General features: G+C 43.6%; 1 pseudogene; it reads left to right on the forward strand.

The window, feature by feature from the left end:
- The first annotated feature begins 9,364 nt into the window (after nucleotides 1-9,364).
- On the forward strand, nucleotides 9,365-11,685 carry LOC101426207 (islet cell autoantigen 1-like; annotated as a pseudogene).
- The last annotated feature ends 1,080 nt before the right edge of the window (nucleotides 11,686-12,765 follow it).

The following is a 12,765-nucleotide window of genomic DNA, read 5'->3' on the forward strand; positions in this document are numbered from 1 at the left end:
GCCGCGCCTGGCTCTTTTGACCCACGCGAGCTTCCCTCCCGACCCGGCGAGGCGTTTTATGCCAGAGCTGAGGATCTAGGGAGGGGGCGAGGTGGAGTGGAGTTTTAAAGGCTGGTTTAGCAGGATTTTCCCAAGACCCCAGGGTTCCAAAATGATGGAACACGAAGATGGTTGGACCTGTTAGGAGCTCTGGTTGCCATTTGTCAGCGGTTTGGAGGGAAAGGATTTTGGAAGGGAAGAAGTGATTTTCTATGAAATGGAGCCCAATATATTATAAAGCCCGATCACTTAAGCCAAGAACCTTGAAGATGTTGGGGAAATATAGTGACATCCTTTTTATTTAATTAATTTAGTAATTTGTAAATAAGGAAAATCACCCTTCGAGCCATTTAACGGGTCTTGCTCAAAGTCAAAGAATATTTGGCACGTGACTGCAGACCAGTGCTATTTCTGAATTTAAGTTCTTTTTCCGGATGGCCCTAAATGAGTTTTCAGTGAAAATAGATTGCCTTTTAAATCAGTTTTCAAATAACTCTGAGTTATACAAAATTGCGGATATGAAGCAAGTTAGAGTTGCCTGAATTCTAACTATCTGACACTTTGACAATGCTTTAGTCACATATTTTTGCAATGTAAAACAATCTTGTTCGGAAACTGCTGATTTCTGTTATTGCCCTCCTATGCGCATGTGTGCAATACAGTTGGTTTTTCAGGAAGATCAATGTCCAGACTCTAGGGGGAAAAAACCTGAAGAAAATTTTCCCAAATAATAGCAGTTGTACAGAAGAAACTCCCTGTAGGCTAATCCCGTGACCTACTGATCTTCCAGAGTTCTTTCAAATCATTATCATCAGAATAAGCATGGGAGTGGGGCTGACCTTTAGTTCTCGTTCTTGTAGTTATCTTAATGCATTTACAGTAGAGATGAATAATAAACAAAATGTCATGGAAACATTATGTATACTTGTGCTAATTCTTAGTAGAAACTGGGTTTAAAAGTTTGAATTAAAAAAAATTACACTCAGTGATTGAGCACCTGCTTCCCATATACCAGGTCCTGGGTTCAATCCCAGGTACCTCAAAACAATAAGAAAAAAATTTACGGAACTAGGCCTGTAAATAGTTCAAAATATTTCTTAAATGAAGAGAATGAAATATAAAAAATATAGTTAAGATGTACCACTTTGTTTATACTTAAATATCTTCTCTCCATATTTTTTAAAGAGGTGCCTGATTACTAGGAAAAAAAGAAAACATCTTTTTTTTAGGAGGTACCAGAGATTGAACCCAGGACCTCATACATGGGAGACAGGCACTCAGCCACTCAAAAAAATTTTTTTTCTTTTGACAGAAGCTTTAAATTACATTTTTCAGACTTTGGAATTGTCCTGAATGAAATTGCAATGATGGATACCGGCCATTATACATTTCGTCAAAACCTGTAAAATTGTGTGGTGCCAAGTGTAAACCGTAATGTAAACTATAGACCATGCTTAGTAGCAATGCTTCAATATGTGTTCATCATTTGTAACAAATGTACCACAATAATGGGGAATTGGGGGAGAATGAGGGGAGGAGGTTTTATGGGAATCCTATATTTTCAATGTAACAATTTGATTTTCAATAGCTATCCCACCTGAGGAAGAACAGGAAAAGAAAGTAGCCTTTAAAGTACAAGCTTCCAAAAGCAGGGGTGCTACAACGGCAAGTTCAGAATCCATGAGAGCAAGCAAAGCATCCAATTCAGGGATGTACTGCCTCCAGCTCCTATGGAAGGTGCTCCAGTAGATCTTGCTCCCAACACTGCATTTAAAGACAGCAAATGGTAGCTTGAAATCAGCCTTAGTGGGAGTATTCTCAGGACCAGAAATCGGCAGTGCTACAAAGTGTCAACTCCCTTCCCCCAGCCTCTTCAAACTGCCAAACCTCACCAGAAAGACAGGTTGGAGGGTCCTCTGATTTCCCAGGTGCTGCAAGACTCAGTGCCTGTCTCCCACACCCATTCGTGTAACTGTGTATTTTTTCCTACTTACTACGGAAGATTTTTTTTTTTTTTACAAATATAAAAGAACTTTCATTATAGCAACAAGAATAGAAACTGGTTATATATTTTCCTGCTTTACAAGTTTCTGTATCACTCAAAACTGTTCCAAATCAGGGAGCCATTTGGTGAATCATCCTGGTTTTAAATGATAGAAACATAGGGCAACAGGCTTAAGCTCTTTTCCTTGGAGACTCATTTAACTTTCAGCCAGGTAGGAGGCCCCTTCCTTTTCTGTTCCATATTTAGAGTGCTAGAGGTATCAGAAACCATTGTTCTTGTGTGGACGTGTTGGTCAGATGTGATATATTTATTAAATAATACACAGTATATTGTGTATAATATACATTATACACACTATACCCCCTCAGTAGGGGGGTCCATAGAACAAATAAAGTTAAAACTCCTGATGTAGGTGGTAATAAAGGTTTCTCACTACTCTTTGGGGAGGGGAGTCACTGGGTGGGGTGCAGTGTGACTGAGAAAAGAGCCTTCAAGTTTCTGCAGCTGGGTTCCTTATCACCTGAATGGTACTAAATTTAACTCCTTGTTGCCCAGTAGTTCACAATAAAGGCATGTCTATAACCCCTTGGAAATCCTGGGAATTCTTCTCTATTTAAAGTATACTCTTAACCACATGCCCTGAAATAAATTAGATGGGATTTCGATTAAAACACATCTTTATGGGAAAGCTCAGGTATTTGACCTAAACCCTGTGGATGGGGGTAATAGTGCTCTCATTCCCTTGCATCAAGCCTCATGGTTTAGGTGGCCTTCAGGGGTCCTCAGGGATGTCTCACCCAAGAATGTTCCTTTTTTTTTTTTTGGTCACTTTCCCTCCTCCCATCACTCGTGGCTGTCATATCTCCCTATAGAATAAGGAGTCACAGAGAGTAAGAAACCCCAGCTCTCACCTTCCTTGTGTGTGAGAAATGGTAGTGTCAACCATCAGCTTAAAGTTAGCGGCTCCCTCTTCAGATGCCTTTGCAGAGAGGACTTCCCTTAGAATGAATGGATGGGGTGAACAGCAGTGGTTGGGAAAGGGGAAACTGATTCTCTGCATAGAAGAAAGATTCCCATGTCAGGTCTGGCTAGTTTTCTCCTCAGCGATTTGAAGTCAAACATACTTCACCAACACAAGGATGATTCCTTTTCCTCCCACATAAGTTTATATTTCCTCTAAACATGACCTTATTATGCTAAGGAAACATTTGTCTTCTCTCTGCCCTGGGGTGTATTTTATTAGCAACTGAAAATAATGATGCTGAGCTCAAATTTCTTTTCTCTAATATTAGATGTTTGAATGGGGATTGAATGGTGGTAGTAGAAGTTTTGGTTCATTTAATTGGAGAGATATAAAAGAACTAAAATTAGACCAATTCAGTTACAGAAATACCAGGCCTATAGAGATTATAGTGTTAAAAAATATCTTTTTCAAAGTTTTATTTAGAAAATGTACTTTATTTAAAAGTGTATGTAATGTCTTTATAATTTAAAATACTAGAGTAAGTATAAAAGTAGGATAATGGCTATTGTCCATGTTCTTTTCCTATTTATATATCTTTCATGCATTTTTCTTTATTTTAAAATCTGAGTCACACTTACAGAATAAACAACTTAAATATTACAGAAAGGTATAAAGTAAAAAGTAAAAATTCTCTTCTTTCCACTCCTTCCCCATAAATTGGTGAGTACTTTCAACCACACAGGTACATTTGTTTTGTACATAAATGTTTTTTAGCATTATTCATGTTGTTCTGTAACTTGCTTTTTTCACTTAACACTGTGTGGGAAGCCAGAGCTCAACCCCTGAGCCATAAAGGCACCCCTGAGTTGGTTTTTTCATTTGTTTGCTTGCTGTTTCTTTGTTTTTGGGGTTTTTTGGTTGTTGTTGTTTTTAGGAGGCACTGGGGACCAAACCTGGGACCTCCTGTGTGGGAAGCAGGCACTCAACCTCCTGAGTCACATCTGCTCCCCTTCATTCTTTTTTTCCCCTTCATTCTTTTTTAATGTGTGCACCGTATTCCTTGATGTATCAATATTTATTTAGTCAATTCCCTAGTGATGGCTATAGGACATTTCTAATATTTTATGAATAAAAGCAATGCTGCAACAGACATGTTGATCGTTTACTTAGATACAGTTACATTTACTTGCATACCCTTACACCCTTCTCCTTTTTCTAATCAAAATTGAAGTATTAAAAGTGACTAATGGGGGGTACTATGGGGTGCACTGATGCTCAGAGATGTTCTTAACCAGGTGCAATGGATGTGTCACGATGATGGGAGCAAGTGCTGCTGTGGGGGGAGTGGGGGGTGGAGGCGGTGGGGTTAAATGGGACCTCATATTTTTTGAATGTAATTTTTAAAAATAAATAATTAAAAAATAAAAAATAAAAAAACATAAAAAAAACAAAAAACACGAGGTTCCCATGTAGCCCACTCCCCACCCCCCACCACATCATTTCTGTAAATTGTAATTTTGAAGATACATACGTCACAAAAAATGTTATATTAAAAAACATAAGAGGTTCTGGGAAAAAAAAAAAGTGACTAATGGGGAAGCAGATGTGGCTCAAGTGGCTGAGCACCTGCTTCCCATGTATGAGGTCCCGGGTTTGATCCCCAGTGCCTCCTAAAACAAAAAACAAAAGACAAACAAAAAAAGTGACTAATGGGGTACATGGTAATGTATGAATTGAAAGGGAAAGAAACAGGGTAATATTCAGGTCAACAAACCAGAAAGCCATGTAACACTGACTCTCATTAAGGGCTGTGACTGAGATGGTAAGATGGAAGATTTACCGGATGAAGCCTGCTCTCTCCCCTATAGGATTTCTTGAGGGGCTCCACTTTATTTGTTTTTTCTTTTTTAAAAAAATATTTATTTATTTATCCCCCCCTCCTCCCTAGTTGTCTGCTCTCTTTGTCCATTCACTGTGTGTTCTTCTGTGTCTGCTTGTCTTCTCTTTAGGCAGCACCAGGAACTGATCCTGGAACCTTCCGGAGTGGGAAAGAGGCACTTAATTTCTTGTGCCACCTCAACTCCCTTTCTGCCACATCTCCTAAAGTCTCTCCTCTGTGTCTTGCTACGCCAGCTCTCCGCTCGGGCCAGCTCCCGTGTGAGCCACATCCGCTCCCCTCCCCTTTACTTCTTAAGCATACCCTTCCTTTTCCACTCACAAAAGCTATCTGGTTTGTCTCAACTTGGTTCAACTATTAAACCTGTTTAGCATCAGGTGATATAAATGTTAAAAATTTAAGATGGGCAAGTGGACTTAGCCCAATGGATAGGGTGTCCGTCTACCACATGGGAGGTCGCGGTTCAAACCCCGGGCCTCCTTGACCCGTGTGGAGCTGGCCCATGCGCAGTGCTGATGGGCACAAGGAGTGCTCTGCCATGCAGGGGTTTCCCCGCGTAGGGGAGCCCCATGTGCAAGGAGTGCGTCAGTAAGGAAAGCCGCCCAGTGCGAAAGAAAGTGCAGCCTGCCCAGGAATGGTGCCGCACACATGGAGAACTGACACAAGATGATGCAATGTAAAGAAACACAGATTCCCGGTGCTGCTGATAAGGATAGTAGCAGTCACAGAGGAACACACAGCAAATGGACGCAAAGAACAGACAACTGGGTGGTGGGTAAGGGGAGAGAAATAAATAAAAAATAAATCTTAAAAAAAAAATTTAAAATGTTTCTAACAAAATGTCCCTGGGGAAGCAGATGTGGCTCAGGCAACTGGGCTCCAGCCTACCACATGGGAGGTCACTGGTTCGGATCCCGGTGCCTCCTAAAGAAGACAGTAAGCTGGCGCAATGGACAGGTGCGGCAAGCTGACACAACAAGAGACCCAAGAAGAAAAGAACATCATGGGAGACGCCACAAAGCAGGGAGCAGAGGTTCCGGGTGCCTCCTAAAGAAGACAGGTGTGGCAAGCTGATGCAACAAGATGAGAAAAGATGATGCAACAAGAGACATGGGAAAGAAAAACAGAGAGACAAAACAAAGCAGGGAGCAGAGGTGGCTGAAGCAATTAGACATCGCCCTCTCACATTGGATGTCCCAGATTTGGCTCCCTGTGCCTCCTAAAGAAACAAGGAAGACGAACAGACTCAGCAAGTGAAAAACAACAAGGGGTGGGGAGAACTAAATAAATAAAATCTTTTTAAAAAAAGGTCATTAGAATCAGGATCAGGGGTTGGGGGCTGGGGGTTGGGGTGGCAAATGATGTGTGCATGCGTGGGTAACAGCCTCTCTCCATTATTCCAGTTTTGACAAGTCCAAAACCCCTTTGCACAATACAATAAAAGTCACAGATTAGATAGGATTCATCAAGCTTGAGCACAGCTGCTTGACCTTTATTTTATACTTTGTACTTGTGGTTTTGAACGATCTACAGGTATTAGAGTCTGCCTAGGATTCTTGGCTTCGATTACACTGATCTCAAATTTTGCTTTGTTTTTGACTAGTTAAAAAAAATCCTGTGTTTTTATTGATTTTCAAAAGAAATAGATAGCACCACTTTAAAAATGGTATACTTGTTTCCCAGATTAAGCAAATATTTTAATTTGGGGAGTAAATATTTTAAAATCAGGAGTGCAGAAAATAAATCTTATTTTTGGAGCATATTCTTTTAGTGGGATAGGTGGTATCACAAGAGGCATATGATGCATTTCTGGGCTATGGCGTCCTAAGTCTTGACCATCTCCTAAATGGAAAGGAAATTTCCGAAGTCTTTATTTTAGCAATGAAAACCTCTGAAATAGAGGAGGGCTGGAGGGAGACATGGGTGCTTGCCCTGGATTACTGGTGACCCCAAGGTGCCAGGCTTCCTGCAACTTATCTCCATGGTTTTCAATGGTATCAAGGATCTCCTTTAAAGATTAAAAAAAAAAAAAAAGCTCCCCACACACCTAAAGTGATCCTTAACTATTCATTATATAGATAATGAGTGGTACCCAAAAGATGCTCCTAGCTACCTTAATAACGGTGCTGCCCATCTGATGCACGCAAAGAGTGCTGTGCCATGCAGGGGTGTCCCCTGCGTAGGGGAGCCCCACGCGCAAGGAATGTGCCCCGTAAGGAGAGCCACCCAGCGCGAAAGAAAGTGCAGCCTGCCCAGGAATGGCGCCGCCCACATGGAGAGCTGACGCAACAAGATGACGCAACAAAAAGAAACACAGATTCCCGTGCCTCTGACAACAACAGAAGCAGACAAAGAAGAAGACGCAGCAAATAGACACAGAGAACAGACAACCGGGGCGGGGCGGAAGGAGAGAGAAATAAATAAATAAATAGATCTTTTTAAAAAGTAATAATAATGGTGCTGCCTTTAAAGGGAGCTCAGACAGACTGGTGATTACTAGCTTGAAGGACAGTTGCTCCTTTGTTTTTGTTTGAGGCCTTGGTAAAATCTGGTTTAAAAAATGAGGAGGGGAGCAGATACAGCTCAAGTGGATGAGTGTCTGCTTCCCACATACGAGGTCCCGGGTTCGATTCCCAGTATCTCCTAAAAACAAAACAAATAACAAACAACTGAAAAAAACAACTCTGGGGAGCCGGTGTAGCTCAGTGGTTGAGCACCAGCTTCCCACTTACAAGGTCCTGGGTTCAATCCCCAGCCCCAGTACCTAAAAGGAGACTTGTGGGAAGACGGCAGATTAGAGAGACACAGGACTCACTTCTCTCCAAGAAATATAGCTAGATGATGGGCAGAAATGGTCTGGAAAAAAGTGCTGTAGGGTTTAGGACACCAGGAGAAGGCAGGACACCACCCAGAAGAGAGAGGGGCAAAGGAGAAGAATCTTAGCGGGAAGACTGTGAGTAAAAGGTGCAGCTACAGCTTGCAGTGCACTTTCCCGCACCCGAGTAGTGTCCCGTGAGCCCTTGCAGGCCAGGTAGGGCCACACCATTGTTTGCCTTAGAAGCCAGAAGGGCACGAAAGCAATGGGGCTCGATTGATCACCCTCCCTGCTGACGGGGGCTGGCTTTTGAGAATGCAGAGGGGAGTGGAATTGTTTCCTGCCAGGGAAAAGGGAGGGGGGTTCTGGCAAAGGTTGAGGAACAGCCTCTGAAAAAGTTAGATTTACCATGCTCTGAATAGCCTTGAGGAAGGATCCTCTGTCACATTGTTGCAGTTCCCGTTGCAGAGGAAATATTCTGACCTGAGTTTGAACTGAGGAGGCTGCCAAAGACCATCATCTGCTGGCCGACAAAGGAGGTTCATATGAGGATGTGAAAAGTAGAGTGGGAGGTGGATGTGGCTCTACCAGTTGGGTACCCGCCTACCACACGGAAGGTCTCGGGTTTGGTTCCCATTGCCTCCTAGAGAAAGAGAGCAGACAGATGAGAGAACCAATGGGAGGAGGGGTAATTAAATAAAGTAAACAAAAAAGCAAAGAGAGGTTTTTTTCCGGGCCTTACAGTCTCCTGGGTCTGCAACCCATTACTGGGCTCATGGCCCAGATTTGAGCAACTAACAGGGACAATCCTAAAGACCCAGGTTAAACCAAGAATCAAAGAACAGCAGTAACACTCAGCCTCCTGCCACTCAATCTTTATGCGAGAAAGAGAAATGGGGAATCAAACTCACCCTCCTAATCAGATGTCTAGACATCAGCAAAAAAAATTACAAGCTGAACTAAGAAAATTGAAGGAATGGCCCAAGCAAAGGAATATATCTGAACCCCAGATGAGACACTGGATTTGAGACAATTGATCCATAATTTTCATATAAATTTCCTAATTCAAATCAACGAGTTGAAACACAATATCACTAAAGAGATAAAGGACATCAACGAGACACTGGGCAAGCAAAAAGAAGAATTTGAAAAACGGAATAGAAAAATAACAGAGCTTATGGGAATGAAAGAGGAAACAGATGAGATCAGGAGCTCTTTAGAGGCAGATGGACACGCGGAACACCTGCAGAGGAGGGGGTGGCAGTACCCCAAGATTTGGGGGTAGAGGAAAAGTCCCGGGGAGTAGAGGCAGAGACCCAATCCCCCACCCCTGACCCGCCCCAAACAAGGTGAGTGAGGCCTTCACCTTTCCCTCCTCCCTCCCCCAGGCCCTGGGAGGGGAGGGGAGAGGAGAGGAGCGGTGGCCCCTCCTGCAGGCCCTCATGGAGGGCGCTGGTTCCCGGGGCTGCTGCTCCAGCTGCAGCGGTGCCACAGGAAAGGCTGGTTCTAGAGCTCTCTCCGCCCCCTTCCCACGCCTTCTGCTGATACTGAGGTCGGATGAGAGACCTGGAGGGACCCTCTGACTGCAGCCGGGAGGCTCCCGGGGGACCGGGGCTCCCAGGTTGTAAGATAAGGTATCCTCACATGGTTTTCCCTGCCCCTTCTCCCCAAACCATCAACAGTAGAAAAAGAAGAAGAAGCAAACCTGTCAGGACAAAATGCAGTTATTCCTGGGGCTTACGTGATCGATATGCTGAAGGTAAGTCCGTTGTAAATAAAATGCAACAGAAGGATTGAGAAGCACAACGGGCCTTGACTAGAGCCACAGGGAAGAAAGCAGAGGACTGTGGAGTTGCCTCCCACGCAGACCTAGATGCCAAACTAGCTGTTTCACTGGCTCAGAGAACCTGTTTGGACTTGCCTAAGCAATTGTATTTATCAAAAGAGGAAATGTTTCTTGTCTCAAGAAGAAAATGAACTGGGAAATTTTCTTACGATCCTAAGGCTTCCAAGATAAAACCAGAGCAGGAAAAGCATTGCAAGTCACAGGAAAGGCCCTTCACTTTTCTTCCCGGCAAAGCTGGCCTTGCGATACCCACTGTGTGGATTTGACCAAGTGGACACAATTTGGCGTCGGGCCATCTCAGAGCTTGGCGGACAGCGAACCTCACCAAGGAGTGCTGGACTGAATACAGAGGGGCATCATTATGGATGAAGAACACTTTACAGGAGCTTCCCCATAATGTCACCCAGACCTCTGCAAGTGAATGGAGAAGTTCAGGAAGGTACAGACACAAGTAAGCCTTGTAGTAAAAAAAACCTGACAGGGAAGCAAATTAGGCTCAACTGAGAGAGCGTCTGCCTACCATATGGGAGGTCCAAGGTTCAAACCCCAGGCCTCCTTAACCAGTGTGGAGCTGGCCCATGCGCAGTGCTGATGTGCGCAAGGAGTGCCATGCCACGCAGGGGTGTCCCCCACATGGGGGAGCCCCACGCACAAGGAGTGTGCCCCTCAAGGAGAGCCGCCCTGCGCGAAAAAGGTGCAGCCTGCCCAGGAGTGGCACCGCACATGCGGAGAGCTGATGAAGCAACATGACGCAACAAAAAGAAGCACAGATTCCAGGTGCTGCTGACAAGAATCCAAGTGGACACAGAAGAACATACAGCAAATGGACACAGAGAGCAGACAGCTGGGGGGGGGGACAGGAGGGGAGAGAAATAAATAAAAAATAAATCTTAAAAAACAAACAAAAAAACCTGACCAACTGAAGATAGAAGTGTGTCAAGTAGATCTTCTTAGAGCAAGCAGATGCAATCTGTTCCCTCATATAGTAACAATATACCAGACCACTCTGCTTCATTTTGGGGAGAAAACTTCTCACACCATGGCAGCCATCCATGAGAACTTCAGAGGTTACCAGCCACATGAAGTCACTACATTAAAGAGCTTACAAGACCTTATGAAAAAACTAGTTGAAAAAGAAGACAGGAAGATCACCCAGCAGGACAGTACAGAAGTGGCAGTGGAGGAACCAAGGTGGTTAATTAAATTAGAGGATGAAAACCAGAGCAAGAACTCTGGCTTCTAAGACTGAAGATGAAAAAAGTACTTTACCTGTCTTAGACAAAAGCTCTATACAGGGAAGCGGACTTGGCCCAGTGGTTAGGGCATCCATCTACCACATGGGAGGTCCACAGTTCAAACCCTGGGCCTCCTTGACTCGTGTGGAACTGGCCCATGTGCAGTGCTGATGCGCACAAGGAGTGCCCTGCCACGCAGGGGTGCCTCCCCCGCATAGGAGAGCCCCACGTGCAAGGAATGCACCCTGTAAGGAGAGCCGCCCAGCGCGAGAGGAAGTGCAGCCTGCCCAGGAATGGTGCCCCACACACAGAGAGCTGACACAAAAGATGACGCAACAAAAAGAAACACAGATTCCCTTGCTGCTGACAACAACAGAAGCGGACAAAGAAGAACACGCAGCAAATAGACACAGAGAACAGACAATGCGGGGGTGGGGAGGGGAGATAAATAAATAAATAAATAAATAAATAAATAAATAAATAAACCTTAAAAAAAAAAAAAAGAAAAGCTCTATACATAATGCATGCCCAGGATCTACAATAAATAGACGTGAGCGCTGAGGAAGGGGCTTGCCTGGAATCAGTGGCAGGGACCATGGAACCTGAAGATGCTGGCAAAGAGGGCTGGCTGCTGCAGAGTGAGCTATTCCAGCTTCCTCCCTGGAAGAGGGTAAGTTCAGCAAAGAGTGGGCTGCTGTGGTTGGAGACAGGCACCTCCCACAGAGGTCCCAGTGGAGCCCGACCCCAAGCCAGACCAGGAGAGCCTGCCAAGGCTTGCCTCGGGCCTGACTGCCTGGTCCAACCTCTTTGCTGACCTTGACCCATTATCAGATCCTGGAACTGTTGGGAAAACTGATAAAGAACACGAATTGCTCAATGCCTGAGTCTGCAGCCTTCAAGAGAGTGCTGACAGCTGCTTTTCAGCAACACAGCTGGGAGCTGGCAGTCATATCAAGTAATCAGTATGCTGTTGAACATTTTCATGCCATTTGAATAAAATGAAGGGGTCAAAGGCCCTGTTTGTATTGGAAACACACACACACACATTAGAGGCATTTAATAGCAGACTTAAAATGATATATGAAAGAATAAGTGATGCAGAAGACAAAGCAGCTAAAATTGAAGAGAGAAGAACACAGAGAGAAAAGAACAGGAAAAATTAAGCAGGGGCTCAGGGAGTTGAATAAAACATGAAACACAACATACATGTCATGGGACTTCCAGAGGGAGAGGAGAAGGGAAAATGGGCAGAAAGAATATTTGAGGAAATAATGGATAAAAATTTCCCAACATTCATGAAAGAAATGAATTTACATGACCAAGAGGTACAGCATGCCCAATGAGAATGAATCTGAATAGACTCACTCCCAGACACATACTACTCAGAAAGTCAAATGTCAAGGATAAAGAAAAAATTCTGAGAGCAGCAAGAGAGAAGCAAACGAACACATACAAGAGATTTCCAGTAAGACTTAGTGCAGATTTCTCATTAGAAACCATGCAGGAGAGAAGACAGTGGGTTGATATAATTAGGATACTGAAAGAGAAGAATTGCCAGCTGGGAATTCTTTGTCCAGCAAAATTGTCCTTCAAATATGAAGGTGAATTTAAAATATTCAAGAATAAACAGCAACTAAGAGAGTTCGTAAAAAAGAATCCACCTCTGCAGGAAGTATTAAAGGACACTCCGAGCCCAAAAGAAAAAAAACAAGAGAGAGAGGCTTGGAGGAGAGTATAGAAGACAACAATAGTAGAAAGGATAACCCAAAGAGTAAAAAGACAGACATATGAAAGCCAAAGAATAAAACAGTGGAAGTAAATAATGCATTTGATTGTGACTGGATTAAATTCCCCACTTAAAAGATATAGGATAAAAACAGCATGAACTATCCATATGCTGCCTACAAGACTCACCTTAGACCCAGGGATACAAATAGGCTGAAAGATAAAGACTGCAGAAAGAT

This window comes from Dasypus novemcinctus, chromosome 27 (assembly GCF_030445035.2).
Source record: "Dasypus novemcinctus isolate mDasNov1 chromosome 27, mDasNov1.1.hap2, whole genome shotgun sequence".
NCBI classification, from domain to species: Eukaryota; Metazoa; Chordata; class Mammalia; order Cingulata; family Dasypodidae; genus Dasypus; species Dasypus novemcinctus.